The sequence below is a fragment of the Canis lupus genome, chromosome 8 (assembly GCF_003254725.2).
Source record: "Canis lupus dingo isolate Sandy chromosome 8, ASM325472v2, whole genome shotgun sequence".
Taxonomy (NCBI): domain Eukaryota; kingdom Metazoa; phylum Chordata; class Mammalia; order Carnivora; family Canidae; genus Canis; species Canis lupus.
This window is the reverse complement of record NC_064250.1, coordinates 48114968-48128942: the sequence shown is the minus strand read 5'-3', so window position 1 is coordinate 48128942 and position 13975 is coordinate 48114968.

Here is a 13975-nt window from a genome sequence, read left to right as displayed (position 1 = left end):
CCCTAACTAGAAATGGGGAAAACTTTCTTGCCCAGCTGCTGCCCCCATCACATACTTAGCATCCTTCACCTGGACTACTTTTAAAATTATATTTACATTCAGTTAATTAACATATAGCGTATTATTGGTTTCAGAGGTAGAGGTCAGTGATTCATCAATCTTATATAGCACCCAGTGCTCATTACATCATGTGCCCTCCTTAATGCCCAGTTACCCCATCTCCTCACCCCCTGACCCTCCAGCAACCCTTAGTTTGTTTCCTATGATTAAGAGTCTCTTATGGTTGTCTCCCTCCCCTAATTTCATCTTGTTTTATTTTTTTCTCTTTTCCCCTGTTTTGTTTTATTTTTTTCCTCTTTTCCCCTGTTTTGTTTCTTAAATTCCACATGTGAGTGAGATCATATGATAACTATGATAACTGTCTTTCTCTGATTGACGTATTTCACTTAGCATGCCTTAATGCCCATCACCCAGTTACCCCATCTCCTCACCCCCTGACCCTCCAGCAATCCTCAGTTTGTTTCCTATGATTAAGAGTCTCTTATGGTTGTCTCCCTCCCCTAATTTCATCTTGTTTTATTTTTTTCCTCTTTTCCCCTGTTTTATTCTTTCCTCTTTTCCCATGTTTTGTTTTATTTTTTTCCTCTTTTCCCCTGTTTTGTTTCTTAAATTCCACATGTGAGTGAGATCATATGATAACTGTCTTTCTCTGATTGACGTATTTCACTAAGCATGATACCATCTAGTTCCATCACCTGGACTATTTTTAAATAGTTCTAAAGAAACCTGGGCCTCCACGATCACTGTCACCAACCATCCTCCATATCTGTGTCAAAGATCCTTTGAAACACAGATCTAGGGCAGCCCTGGTGACTAAGCAGTTTGGTGCTGCCTTCAGCCCAGGGCCTGATCCTGGAGACCCGAGATCGAGTCCCACGTCGGGCTCCCTGCATGGAGCCTGCTTCTCCCTGTGTCTCTGTCTCTGTCTCTCTCTCTTTGTGTGTGTGTCTCTCATGAATAAATAAATAAAATCTTAAAAAAAAAAAGAATTGAAACACAGATCTAATCCTGTCACTCTCATGCTTGAAGTTTTTCAATTGCTTCTTCCTATCAGTAGGATGAAGTCCAAACTCCTCAATGTGAACAGGCACCTGATAACGCGTGGCCTTGGGCTCTGTTGTGATCTACCCCTTGATTTTCACAGGTGCTGAGTTTTAGTCCTACCACACTATTGGCAGTGGCCCCTGAGGGCTATTTCACTCCTTCCCATCTTTGGTGGGCCCATCCCACCTCCTAGTTGCCTAGGGACTCCTAATCATTCTCCAAGTCTCTTTTGAACCCCTTCCTAATGCCCTCTGTCAGAGTTAACAAAGACCTTTTCTGTGCTTCCAAAGCATTGCACCTGTATCTCTTCTTTGCATTTTAATGTCCTTTTTGCTTGTCTGTCTTCTCTCCTGGGCAGAGCAGGAGAAAAGAGATGATTACTCTATTTCCCTGAACACCTGCACAGAACACAGTGCCTGGTACTCCATAAGTACTCAATAAATACAAGTGGGATGACTAAAAACCATTGTACTTACAATGCAACTAAAGAGCCCCTGCTAGATGCAACTAAAGAGCCCCCAAACAGGAATCCCTTGAAAGGCTTACTGTTAATATTTCTTACACAGCCACTTAATTTTTTCTGCTTTAAGAAATTAATTTTAGAGATTCTTTTTTTTAAAAAGATTTTATATATTTGAGAGCGAGAGCGAGTGAGAGAGAGCATGAGTGGGGGGAGGGGCAGAGGGAGAGGGAGAAGCCGGCTCCCTGCAGGGAACCTGATGTCAGGGCTTGATCCCAGGACCGGGGATCAGCACCTGAGCTGGAGACACCGACTGAACCCCCCAGATGCTTTAATTTTAGAGATTCTTATCTAAAGTTTAGAAGCTCAGGCCTGGATCACGTGGCAAAGCATTCCTTCTGGAGTTTCCATGATCTTAGATTAACCAAATTAATCTTAGATATTATGATTTTAGATACACACACATGCAGAGTAGCATGCAAAGTTTCTTCCAGAGAATAAAGGTTGAAATTGACTTCCTTGAGACTCCTAATGAGCTTCCATGGAGTCCAAGGTGCAACCCAATGAGCTCTCTCTTACCCTCTTCTGTATTTAGAGCCTCCTAGGACACAGTGTCATCTATTAGGACAGAGGTTATGAATAACAGTTCATAAATTTGTGTTTATGGCTCTAAAGGGAATTTATTTATTTCACATTTTAAAAATTCAATTCCAATATAGCTAACATTTCAGTGTTATAGTAGTTTCAGGTACAATACAGTGATTCAACAATTCCATATATTACTCAGGGCTCATCAAGATAAGTACACTCCTTAATCTCCTTCACCTTATTTCACCCAGGCCCCCACCTCTCCTCAGGTAACCACAGTGTGTTCTCTATAGCTAAGAGTCTGTTTTTTGATTTGTCACTTTCCCCCCTTTGTTTTATTTCTTCCATTCCACATATGAGTGAAATCATATAGTATTTATCTTTCTTTGGCTCATTTTATATTCTCATATTATATTCTCTAGCTCCACCCATATTGTTGTAAATGGCAAGATTTCAATCTTTTTATGGCTGAGTAATATTCCAGTGTGTGTAGCTATATCTATCTATACAACATCTTTTTTTTTAAGATTTTTATTTATTTATTCATAAGACACACACAGAGAGAGGCAGAGACACAGGCAGAGGGAGAAGCAGGCTCCTCGCAGGGAGCCCAGTGTGGGACTCGATCCCAGGACCCAGGATCACACCCTAAGCCAAAGACAGACGCTCAACCACTGAGCCACCCAGGCGTCCGTATAGGACATCTTCTTTATTCATTCATCTATCTGTGACACTTGGGCTGCTTCCATAATTTGGCCACTGTAAATAATGCTGCAATGAACTTAGGGTGCATGTATTTTTTTTTGAATTCGTGTTTTTGTATTCTTTGGATAAATACCCAGTAGTGTGATTATGGTATCATATGTCTTATTTTTAACTTCAAAAGAGAATTTTATTTTAAAGATTTTATTAAAAATTTTTTTTACTTATTTATTTGAGAGAGAGTGCACAAGTGGGGGGGAGGGGCGGAGGAAGAAGCAGACTCTCTGCTGAGTAGGGACCCAGACATGGGGCCCCCAGGATCATGACCCAAGCTGAAGGCAGATACTTAACAGACTGAGCCACTCCGGTGCCCCATCAAAAAGGAATTAAAATTTTTTTTTTGTTATAAAATATACACTCAAGGGTGCCTGGGTGGCTCAGTCCATTAAGCATCTGCCTCTGGCTTAGGTCATGACCTCAGGGTCCTGGGATGGAGCTCCTGGGTTGGGCTCCCTGCTCAGCGGGGAGTCTGCTTCTCCCTCTCCCTCTGTGCTCTTTCTCTTGCTCTCTCTCAAGTAAATAAATAAAATCTTTAAATATATATATATATATATATATATTCTAAAGGGTATATAAATATATGTGTATGATTTAAAGAAAAACAGTAAAAGGAATACTCATATCCACCATCCAGCTTAGAATGGAAAAGCCCTATGTGGCCCTTCTTGCAGGTACTCCCAGAGTTAACCACTGCTGGGCTCAACTATATACTACCCAGTCCCTCCCTTTCACTACAGCTTCTATACATGTGTGTCTAAACTGTAGACTTGTTTGGCCTATTTTTTAAAGTGAAGAAAAGATATATTTACTCTCAAATTATGTAAGAAAAAATTTTGTTTCTAGAAAGGATAAATGGCTTAGTTAATGAAAAACACAACAGAGTGGGCAGCTCACCTTAGGTAATACACACAACATTCTTTTACCTGAAATCCCCCAGTATTCATATGTGTATGGTCTGAACTATACGCTCATATCATTGTTTATATTTTTTGAATATTATTGATCAGGTAATGATCAATGGCTGGATGACAGCCTGTTTCCCTCTGGACTCCTGTTTCCATCTCTGGATATAGAGACTATATCCTATATTCACTTTGTATATTACTCATGATACCTAGATTCCATTTATCTATCCATCTCTCCATTCAGTTGTAATTAAAGATAATGGATGAATGAATATACTCAATGAAAATCTAGACATTGTTGGGCCTATTTTAAAATGTAATATAAATGGAATCCCAGTGCCTCTATCATTCTGTGACTTCTTTCACTTAGCATTATGTTTTGAGGATTTACCCATGTTGAGTTGAGCTGTAGTTCACTGATTTTCATTGCTGGATAACACAACATACACTCCACTTCCCAAACTGAAGGAGGAGAAGATGGCAAAATTCAAGTGATGTTTGAGGTTAGGTTGATTTGGAGGGTGAGTTCTCCCCAGCTCTGCCAGACACAGAGGCTTTAGGCCCAGCAAACAGCCTCCCCAACAGTGTTTAGACCTCTGCTGGAAGGAAAAGCCACGCGGCCACTCCTTCCTGCTGGGCTGATATCCCATATTTTGGTGCTGAGCTGGTTTTAGTAGCCTCAGATGCTTGAGGCACAGGGAGAAAGATGTTCAGTTTGGAGCAGCCTCACTGGGGAATTTGGAAGCAGAGGTCAGGAGCTCCCCCGGAGGCCAGTGTAATGGGAGAAGCTGGGTAATTCACTCCCCCACATTTTTAAGGGACTTCATGGGTTTTTAAGCAGGAAGAGATGGCATTTCTGGAAAGTCTTCTCTCAGCTGACTTTTCTGGGCATCTGAGTTGGGGCGGGGGTGGGAGATGGCAGGGGGGGTAGCCAACCAGCTCTGGCCTCTATCTGCATATTCATAAGCCCCCCCGCACCGGTTGGCTGCGCTAGGCAGCCCCCACTGTCCTCGGTGCTGCCTCAGGGCTGGGTCTGTCAGACGGTGCCTTGCGCTAAGAAGGGGCGGGCAGGAGGCTTCCCTCACTCAGCCACAGGCACCAGGCCTGCCTGAGGAGGAAGCCAAAATCACTTCCTCACCATGGTTCTTCTTGCCCAAGGCTGGTGAAGAGTGGGCTGCTCCATCTTCTGGGGTAGTAGGCCCCACCTGGCTGCAGAGCCCACCACTTGGATCTCCCTGAGGGCATCTTCTCTGTGAGTAACATCATCTCTTCCATTTACCTTGCCAGAGCACTTTTTTCTTTTTAAATGGTGGAATAGTTATTATAAAAATTTTCAAGTATGCAGAAAAGTGGAGAGCCTAGTATAGCCATCCCCACCACCTAGATTTAATCAGGGTTAATATGGTGCCATATTTGCTTCATCTGGTTTTGTTGGCTGAAATATTTTCGAGCAAATCACAGACAGCAGGACTTTTCGCTCCTAATGCCTCACTCTGTAATACCCTGATACACATCTCCAGAGCACTTTTTAATATTTTTTTTGTTAAACTTTTTTTTTGAATATTTTATTAATTAATTCATGAGAGACACAGAGAGAGAGGCAGAGACACAGGCAGAGGGAGAAGCAGGCTCCCTGCAGGTTGTGGGACTCCATCCCAGGACCCCAGGATCAAGAGCTGAGCAGAAGGTAGACACTCAACCCCTGAACCACCCAGGACCCCCTCCAGAGCACTTTTAAAACTCTTCTTTCATCAGGTTCTCACACCAGTCTTGAGTGAGGGGACGATTTCATCCCCATTTTAGAAGAGCAGAAGAAACTGGCTTGAGGGCAAATGGCTGTAGAATAGCCCAGACCTCCTAACTCCCAGCCCAGGGTCCCAGTCTTGACCACATGAAAGGATCTCACATCCGCAAGAGTTTTGCTAGATAGCAACGATAAACTGCAGCCACTTTGTGACCTTGGGTACGTCCCTTCACCAGGCTTTGGTTGTCTCATCCATACAGCAAGGGCAGGGCATGAAGATCCAAGGTTCCCTAACACTGGTCTGTGATGTTTTCATTGGTTTTCAGAAAAGACAATGTAAAGAGGTTTTTTACAAATCTAAATAAATTTGAATATTATGCCCTTCCTCCTTCCCTCTCTTTTTTTTCTTTTTAAAAATCTGGATAGTTAAGATTCTTTTATGAGATAAAAATGATAGCAGATTGTAGTCTTTTGCAGATTTATTTTTGGGGGGCTCTTATCTACAAATAAAATGTCAAGACCACTCAGGCTGGTCCAATTTTTTGTTTGTTTTCATTTTATTAATGGTTGAAATCTAAAAATCTGGAAACTATGCACAGTACCAGATGATCCCTAAATCCCCTCCAGGGCTAAATAAAGTTCCAGGGCTGTGGGGCCTCCCAGGCCCACCCTGGAGGAAAAGGAAATTGCAAATTAAGGAGTGCCTATTGTTGGTGCTGGAGAGAGCAGACACTACAACCCTGGGAAATAGCACTGTTACCAACCCAATTCCCTCCTGTAGATGAAGAATCTGAGAAGGGAAAGAGGCAAAATTAACTTCCGTAAGATCACAGAAGAGCTAGTAGTGAGTCTGACCCAGGTCCAACACCCAGGAGATCACCCTCACAGACACCAATGATGCAGACCAGCAGGCTTCTGACTTGGTTGTATTTATGTCTATGGACTAGGCTGTCAAACTGACCTCCTCTACCCATTTCCACCACCAGCCAATGCAGGGAGAGCTATCCAGATTTGGGCCAGAGATGGCTGGGGTCATCCATCCCCAAACTATAGCCACATAGGGATGATGCAGGGGGGCCCCCAAAGAATGCAAGAGATGAGGCTGTATACGAAAACATCTTAGTAAGTATAAACATGCTGTATGACCTTGAGATGTGCCACCCTGAACAGGTTTACATTGGCAGCTAAAGTTTGTTAAGCCTTGTAAGTACCTAGATGTGAGGCTGCTCAAGAATACTGTATTTGTACATGACGTGTGATCACTAACATGGGTTCTCTGTGGTGGACCCTTAGATCTTGTGACATCTGCTTGTGAGAGGCTATTTCAGGCTAAGGCATCTTCCTCCCTATTTGTCCAACCGTATTGTGGGTGGCAGGTGCAAGACTGGTCCCACTGAATCCAACCGTCCTGCCTAAATCTGGATCGAGCATCAATGGCAGCAATGAGAATGTATCTCTGGGGCTTCACATGATGCCCCACAGCCCACCTTGCTTCACTGATTGGTTCTCTGGTGGCCCTGCTGGAGTGTATCAGAGGTGTTTGCTGTTCCCTAAACGTGGGCACCGCACAGAAGGGGAGCCTGTGAGCTGCTGGTCTCACCTTAACCAACCCCATGAGCTTTCCTTTCCCTTTGTCCCCTTGGACACATATCAAGGAAGATTTTTTTGCAAGGGCATAGACTCACAGGGAGAAGGGCTCCTCTGCTAAGAGGTGATCTGTGCAGTTGAAAATTCCATGGACCTTGGCTGTCTTTTCAGCTCATGCCCACAGCCTCTAACACTTCAGGCACACAGTTTCTTTCTTAGGCCTATTATTCCCTTGAAATTCCACCTTATTCTCATTTTACACTTTCTATCTGTAAAATCCTACATAACTTTGCACTTATCTCATGAGCCCTGTGTTCTGTGCTCATGTTTGTAGCTAAATTTGCTTCTCTAGTGGAGCTTTTTATTCTGGTGCCCAGCAATGTATATCTAGGAAAGAGTCAATGAGAAAATTCAAGCTTTGTTTGTTTGTTTGTTTAGTAGACTTTAATTTTTAGAACAGTTTTAGGTTCACAGCCAAACGGAGCAGAAGGTAGAGAGATTTCCCATAGATCCCCTGTCCCCATACATGCATAGCCTTCCCCACAAATGTGAATTTTTTTATTATCAAGGGCACTGTTTGCTTTTTTAAAATTACAATGTGAAAATGTACCCATTGAAAATATGGAAAATACAGAAAAGCAAAAAGAAGAAATACAAAGAACTAACCATGGTTCTATCACCTGTAAACAACATTGCTGACATTTTAATGTATTTCTTTTTCATCTTTTCTCCTTTGTATTTTTATTTTTTATTTATTTTTTCCTTTGTATTTTTAATAAGTGATTTTCTCTTTCCCTACTTATTATAAAATAATGTTCTATAAACTCTTCCTAAACGTGATTTTTATTTATCTTTTATTTTTTATTTATTTATGATAGTCACACACAGAGAGAGAGAGAGGCAGAGACACAGGCAGAGGGAGAAGCAGGCTCCATGCAGGGAGCCCGATGTGGGACTCGATCCCAGGTCTCCAGGATCACGCCTTGGGCCCAGGGCGCGATCCTGGAGACCCGGGATCGAGTCCCACATCGGGCTCCCTGCATGGAGCCTGCTTCTCCCTCTGCCTATGTCTCTGCCTGCCTCTCTCTCTGTGTCTCAAATAAATAAATAAATAAATAAATAAATAAATAAAAGCTTTTTTTTTTTAAAAAGAAGGAAAATTGGCTATTTAAAAATATATATACAAACAATGCAATGTTTGTATATATCCTTATAAAAATTCGGTTAATATAGAAATATACAGAGTAACCATGGAAAGGTCTCTTTCAGTCCCTCATCTCTACCACCAATCAGTTGGTACAATTCTGGAGGGCAGTTGAGCAATAAGTATAAAAGTATCACACATGCCTAGTCTTTGACCCAGAATTTCCACTTCTAGAAATATATTCCAAGCAAAAAATAGTGTAAGTTCCCGGAGATATAGAAAATACTTTTCATCCCAATATTATTCATAAGAACACTAGCTAACACTTATCAGTAATTTACTAGATGCCAGGAACCATTCTAAAAACCGGATCCTTAAAACAACCCTATGGTAACAGTAGGTGTTTTGGCTTTTTCCATGTAATTGATGAGAAAGCTGAGATAAAGAGAGATCACAAAGCTAGTAAGTGGCTCTAGGGATTGATTGATTGGTTGGTTGGTTGACTGATTGAATTTTGGCTCTAGGGATTTAAATCGAAACAGTCTGACTCTCTGGTCCATGCTCTCTACCTCCAAGCTCTATTGTTAGTATTGCTATACTAGTGACAACATAAGAAAAAAAAAACCTGCCTCTCTAATCGAAAGGGACTTTATTAAATAAATTATGATATATACATACAATGGAATATCATCAGCTTTTACAATGTTGTAGATTGGTAATTATTGACATGAAAGACAAAAAAAAAGAAAGAAAGAAGAAAGAAAGAAAGAAAGAAAGAAAGAAAGAAAGAAAGAAAGAAAGAAAAGGAAGCTATAGGACTTTAGCTTTATTTATAATTCAATTTTTAAAATTTTATATAATTAGGAGAAATCATGTAAGTTTATCTGTACACAGAGAAAAAAGTATGGAAAAAAAAAGACAAACACCAAAATGTTAATTGTGATTTTTTTTCCCTAGGAGGCAGCATTATAGGTGTCTTTCTTTTCCTCTCAATACGACTCTATTTGGGAAGTAAAATGACCTTCTAGGGCTTTCATCATCTAAGAAAAGCAGTAAAGCTATTTTTAAAGGGTCATGCCAATTGCTATTCTGTCAACGTGAATGCAAGCCGCCAGTTAATTTTTAAACAGAAAGCATTGCTGCTCTGTGCCACACCCAGGTAAACGGCTCTGGGTGGCCTGCTGGCCCAGCGCAGAGGCTTCCTGTTTCTTAGCTGCCAGATGCAGACTTTCCGTGATTGTCCTACAGAGATGGGCGTAAACGTCTCTGGGCATCCAACCACAGTGGAGTCTGGCTGGATTTCTCATTTCTGGCCTCAGGACATTCCTGCTGATTGTTGCTTCGTTAGGCACACTGAGCTCCGTCTCTTCCCCTGGGAGTTCTGTCTTCTGGAGCACACAGACTGCATGGAACCTCAAAAAACAAAACCTGCAAGGGAGGTTTGGCAAAGTCGGTGGTTCCATGCCCTAGGTGTCTATCTGACTCTATATTGATTTTGTTCCACTTAGATGCTAGAAAGATCTGAAATAATGTACCTCTGATGAAGAGATGAAAATCAGTCTCTGTGAATGCATACAAAACACTTTATGCAACGGAGTCAGCAAACATCTATTTGGTGACAATTGGCAATCAGGCACTACTTGGGGACACAAAGAGAACTCACAGTCTATTTTTTTTTTGAACTCAAAGAAGAGACAGTGATCACTTCGGAGAGGAGGTGACATTTCAGTAGAATTTTGGAAAAGGAGTAGGGGTTTGTCAGGTGAAAAGTCAGAGCAGGGCCTTGCAGGCAGACGGAACGGCAAGTGCAAAGACCCAGAGTCGTGAAGGAGTCTGGCGTGCTCAGGGAACAGAGCCCAGGACAGCTCAGTGGCAACCTTAAAATGAGGCAAGTTTTGAGGACAGTGGCTCCAGAGGAGCTGAGACATCTGTACCTTATATTTAACAGGGAGCTAGCAAAGACTCATTCCGTGCAAGGGCATAAGCAGGCCTGTGTTTTAGAAAATTAATGCTGATGCCAGTGTGGCTGACAAAATGGAGACAATAAGAAGGGAATTTCGACCAGCTTCCATCACTGCAGCTACCGCTTGGCAGTTCCTGTCCACATACACTGCCTTCCCCCCTCTATCATGGACGAACCAAGGGTTCTTCTCTCTAAAGTCCATCTCTCCCCATGTATGACATTTCACCCCCACCTTCCTACCCAAGGACAGGACAGGCTCTAGAAATTCTCCCCCTATGGCCTACATTAGCAAACTATCCTTTTTTTTTTTCTTTAGCAAACTATCTTTCTACAACATCACCATTTGCCCACAAATATGCTGTTATTTCTTCTTCTTCTTCTTTTTTTAAAATTTTTTTAAGATTTATTTATTTATTTATGATAGACATAGAGAGAGAGAGAGAGAGAGAGAGAGAGGCAGAGACACAGGAGGAGGGAGAAGCAGGCTCCATGCCGGAGCCTGACGTGGGACTTGATCCCGGGACTCCAGGATCGTGCCCTGGGCCAAAGGCAGGTGCTAAACTGCTGAGCCACCCAGGAATCCCCTCTTTTTTTTTTTTTTTTAAGATTTTATTTATTTATTCATGAGAGACATAGAGGGGGAGAGGGAGGCAGAAACACAGGCAGAGGGAGAAGCAGGTTCCATGCAGGGAACCTGACGTGGGACTCCATCCTGGGTCTCCAGGATCAGGCCCTGGGCTGATGGTAGCGCTAAACCACTAAGCCACCCGGGCTGTCTATGCTGTTATTTCTTCTATCTTGAGATACCCTCCTTGACCCCATTTCTCCTTCTAGCCACTTGTCCCCATTTCTCCTCTTGCAAAACTCCTTGAAGGGGTTCTCATAGTTACACCAATTCCTGCTCTTGTCCTTTGCCTTAAATCCACTCCAACCAGGCTTTTTCTCCCTGCACTCCGCCAAAACTTCCCTGATCAAGCTCTGGAACACCTCTATGTTACTAACAATCCTTATGTGACTGGACATCTCCCTGCTTCTAGAAACACTGTCTTCACTTGGCTCTCAGGAACTATACTCCCCTAGGTTTCTTCCCACCTTGCTGATCACTTCTCATCCTTGACTGATTCCCCTCTTACTCCGGCCTCTTCTTGTTGCTACGTCCCAGGACTCGGACCTTAGCCCCTTCCTCCTCTCTGTGTACATTCATTCCTTGGTGAGCTCATCCATCTATATAGTGACAACCACCAACTTTATACTTTTAGCCCAGATTTTTTTTAATTAATTAATTTATTTATTTATAATATTCACACAGAGAGAGAGAGAGAGGCAGAGACACAGGCAGAGGGAGAAGCAGGCTCCATGCACCGGGAGCCCGACGTGGGATTCGATCCCGGGGCTCCAGGACCGCGCCCTGGGCCAAAGGCAGGCGCCAAACTGCTGCGCCACCCAGGGATCCCCTAGCTCAGATTTTTTCACTAAGTCCCAGGCTTATTTATCCAACTGCTTTCTCAACATCTTCATTTAGATGTCTCATACTTATCTCAACTTCAACACATGAAAAACTGAGCTCTTGATATTCCTCCCCAAACCCACTCCCCTATAATCCTTCTGACTCAGCTTGTGCAATTTTGTCCTTCCAGTGGCTCAGCTCAGGCCAGACTCTTTTGAGTCATAATCAGTGATACTTTATTTCTCTTTGTGCTCCATATCCAATCTGTTAGCAAATTGAATGAGCTCCACATTCAACATGTATCCAGGATCTGACTGATGTAACTACCACTTACATTGCTACCATCCTGGTCCCAGACACCTCATCTACATTATTACCCTCTAGGTCACTGCCTAGATGCCTAGAGCCTCCTAAGACTGTTTCGATACTTGTTTCCCATCCCCAGTCTATTTTCCATCTAGTAAAGAATGATCCTTTAAAAAAAACTGAGTCTGGTCATATTACTTCTAACCTCTGGTGGATCCTCATTTATCTCAGAGTAAAGGCCAAGGTCTTCACAGTGGCCAACATGACCCTATATGATGACCTTCCATACTTACCTACTGTGTTATGACATCTGGCTCCCTTTGCATGAATGTTAGCTTCACATGGGCAGAGGATTTTGTCTGTTGTGAGCACTTGATGCATGTTGTTGAGTGAATGAATGAATGCATGAATGAATGTAAAAGGACCAGTGTGAGGAGATGCTAAAGGATAGGAGAACCAGTCATGAAGTACTGGAATTATCTGGATAAAAAGTTGAGACGCTGAATCGAGAAAGTGTAATGGGAAAGGGATGGTGGAATGCAGTCCAGAGCAATTTTTTTGCCATAAATTACCAGACGTGGTAACCAAATTATTTTTTTTTTTTTTTTTTTTTTTTTTTTTTTTTTATTCATGATAGTCACAGAGAGAGAGAGAGAGAGGCAGAGACACAGGCAGAGGGAGAAGCAGGCTCCATGCAGGGAGCCCGATGTGGGATTCGATCCCGGGTCTCCAGGATCGCGCCCCGGGCCAAAGGCAGGCGCCAAACCGCTGCGCCACCCAGGGATCCCTGTGGTAACCAAATTAATGTTGAGGATGAGGAGTCAGGGAGGAGTCAAAGAGACTCCCCAGCTTCCAGCTTAAACAAGATAGGTAGTATGAGCCATGAGGCAGAGGGGCAGCTATGGAGTTTAGGTTTAAAAGTGTTGAATTTGGGCAGCTCGGGTGGCTCAGCAGTTTAGAGCCACCTTCGGCCCAAGGCGTGACCCTGGAAACCCGGGATCGAGTCCCACGTCAGGCTCCCTGCACGGAGCCTGCTTCTCCCTCTGCCTGTGTCTCTGCCTCTCTCTCTCTGTCTCTCTCTGTGTGTCTCTCATGAATAAATAAATAAAATCTTTTAAAAATAAACAAATAAAAAATAAAAGTGTTGAATTTAAGCAGATGTTCACTCAGCAGTTAAAATAACCATAATCAATCCCCTCTTCGTTTTGGAAAGTACCTAACTGAAAATATGTAGAGTTTATATTATTGTGAGTCTCTCATTATTAAAATATCAATTCCGCTAGTTCAGTGATTGTTATTAGTAGAACCCAGCCAATGCATGCTTAAAGAATGACCCAGATATGCCTAGCAGATGGTGAGAGTTGATGTAAAGATAACTTTTTCATATTATACAAATAAAATATAATCATTGTCAAATGATCACAGGAAGTTAAGAACCATGTCTCTCTTCAAGAGGTGGTAAAGCATCCAAACTGTTGGGATAAGTTTGGTGATAAGTTTTTAAGTGTATCTTAATTTGGCAAAGCATCTATTTTATCTTAGTAATTAACAAATGTCTTACTCAAAGCAAAAACCTTCTAATTATTCTGACCCATGAACATCGCTTTCATTTTCCGTGTGATGGCTCTGCAGCTGCCGCCACTTCCCTGCCTCTGCCCTGGCACTTGGGGGGCACATTGCTCACGGGGAGCTTGTTTTGGGTGTCTCTGCTGGTTGTCCGGAAGCTCCAGGTGGAGGCAGTGGCCACGTCCGCACAAGAACCCAGTGGCTGCTGAAAAGCTAAGCTCTGCTGGAGGTAGAGAACTCCAAGTAAGCTTTAGATGGGAAGTAGGAAGAGAGCAAGCAGACTCTCCTGCTAGCATTTGTGCAAGAGAAGCAAAGGAGAGTGGAAACTTGTAGAGGAAAGAAGTTAATTTACCTCTTGTAGGAAAGGAAGCCATCCACCTGACAGAGAAGTCATCTCTT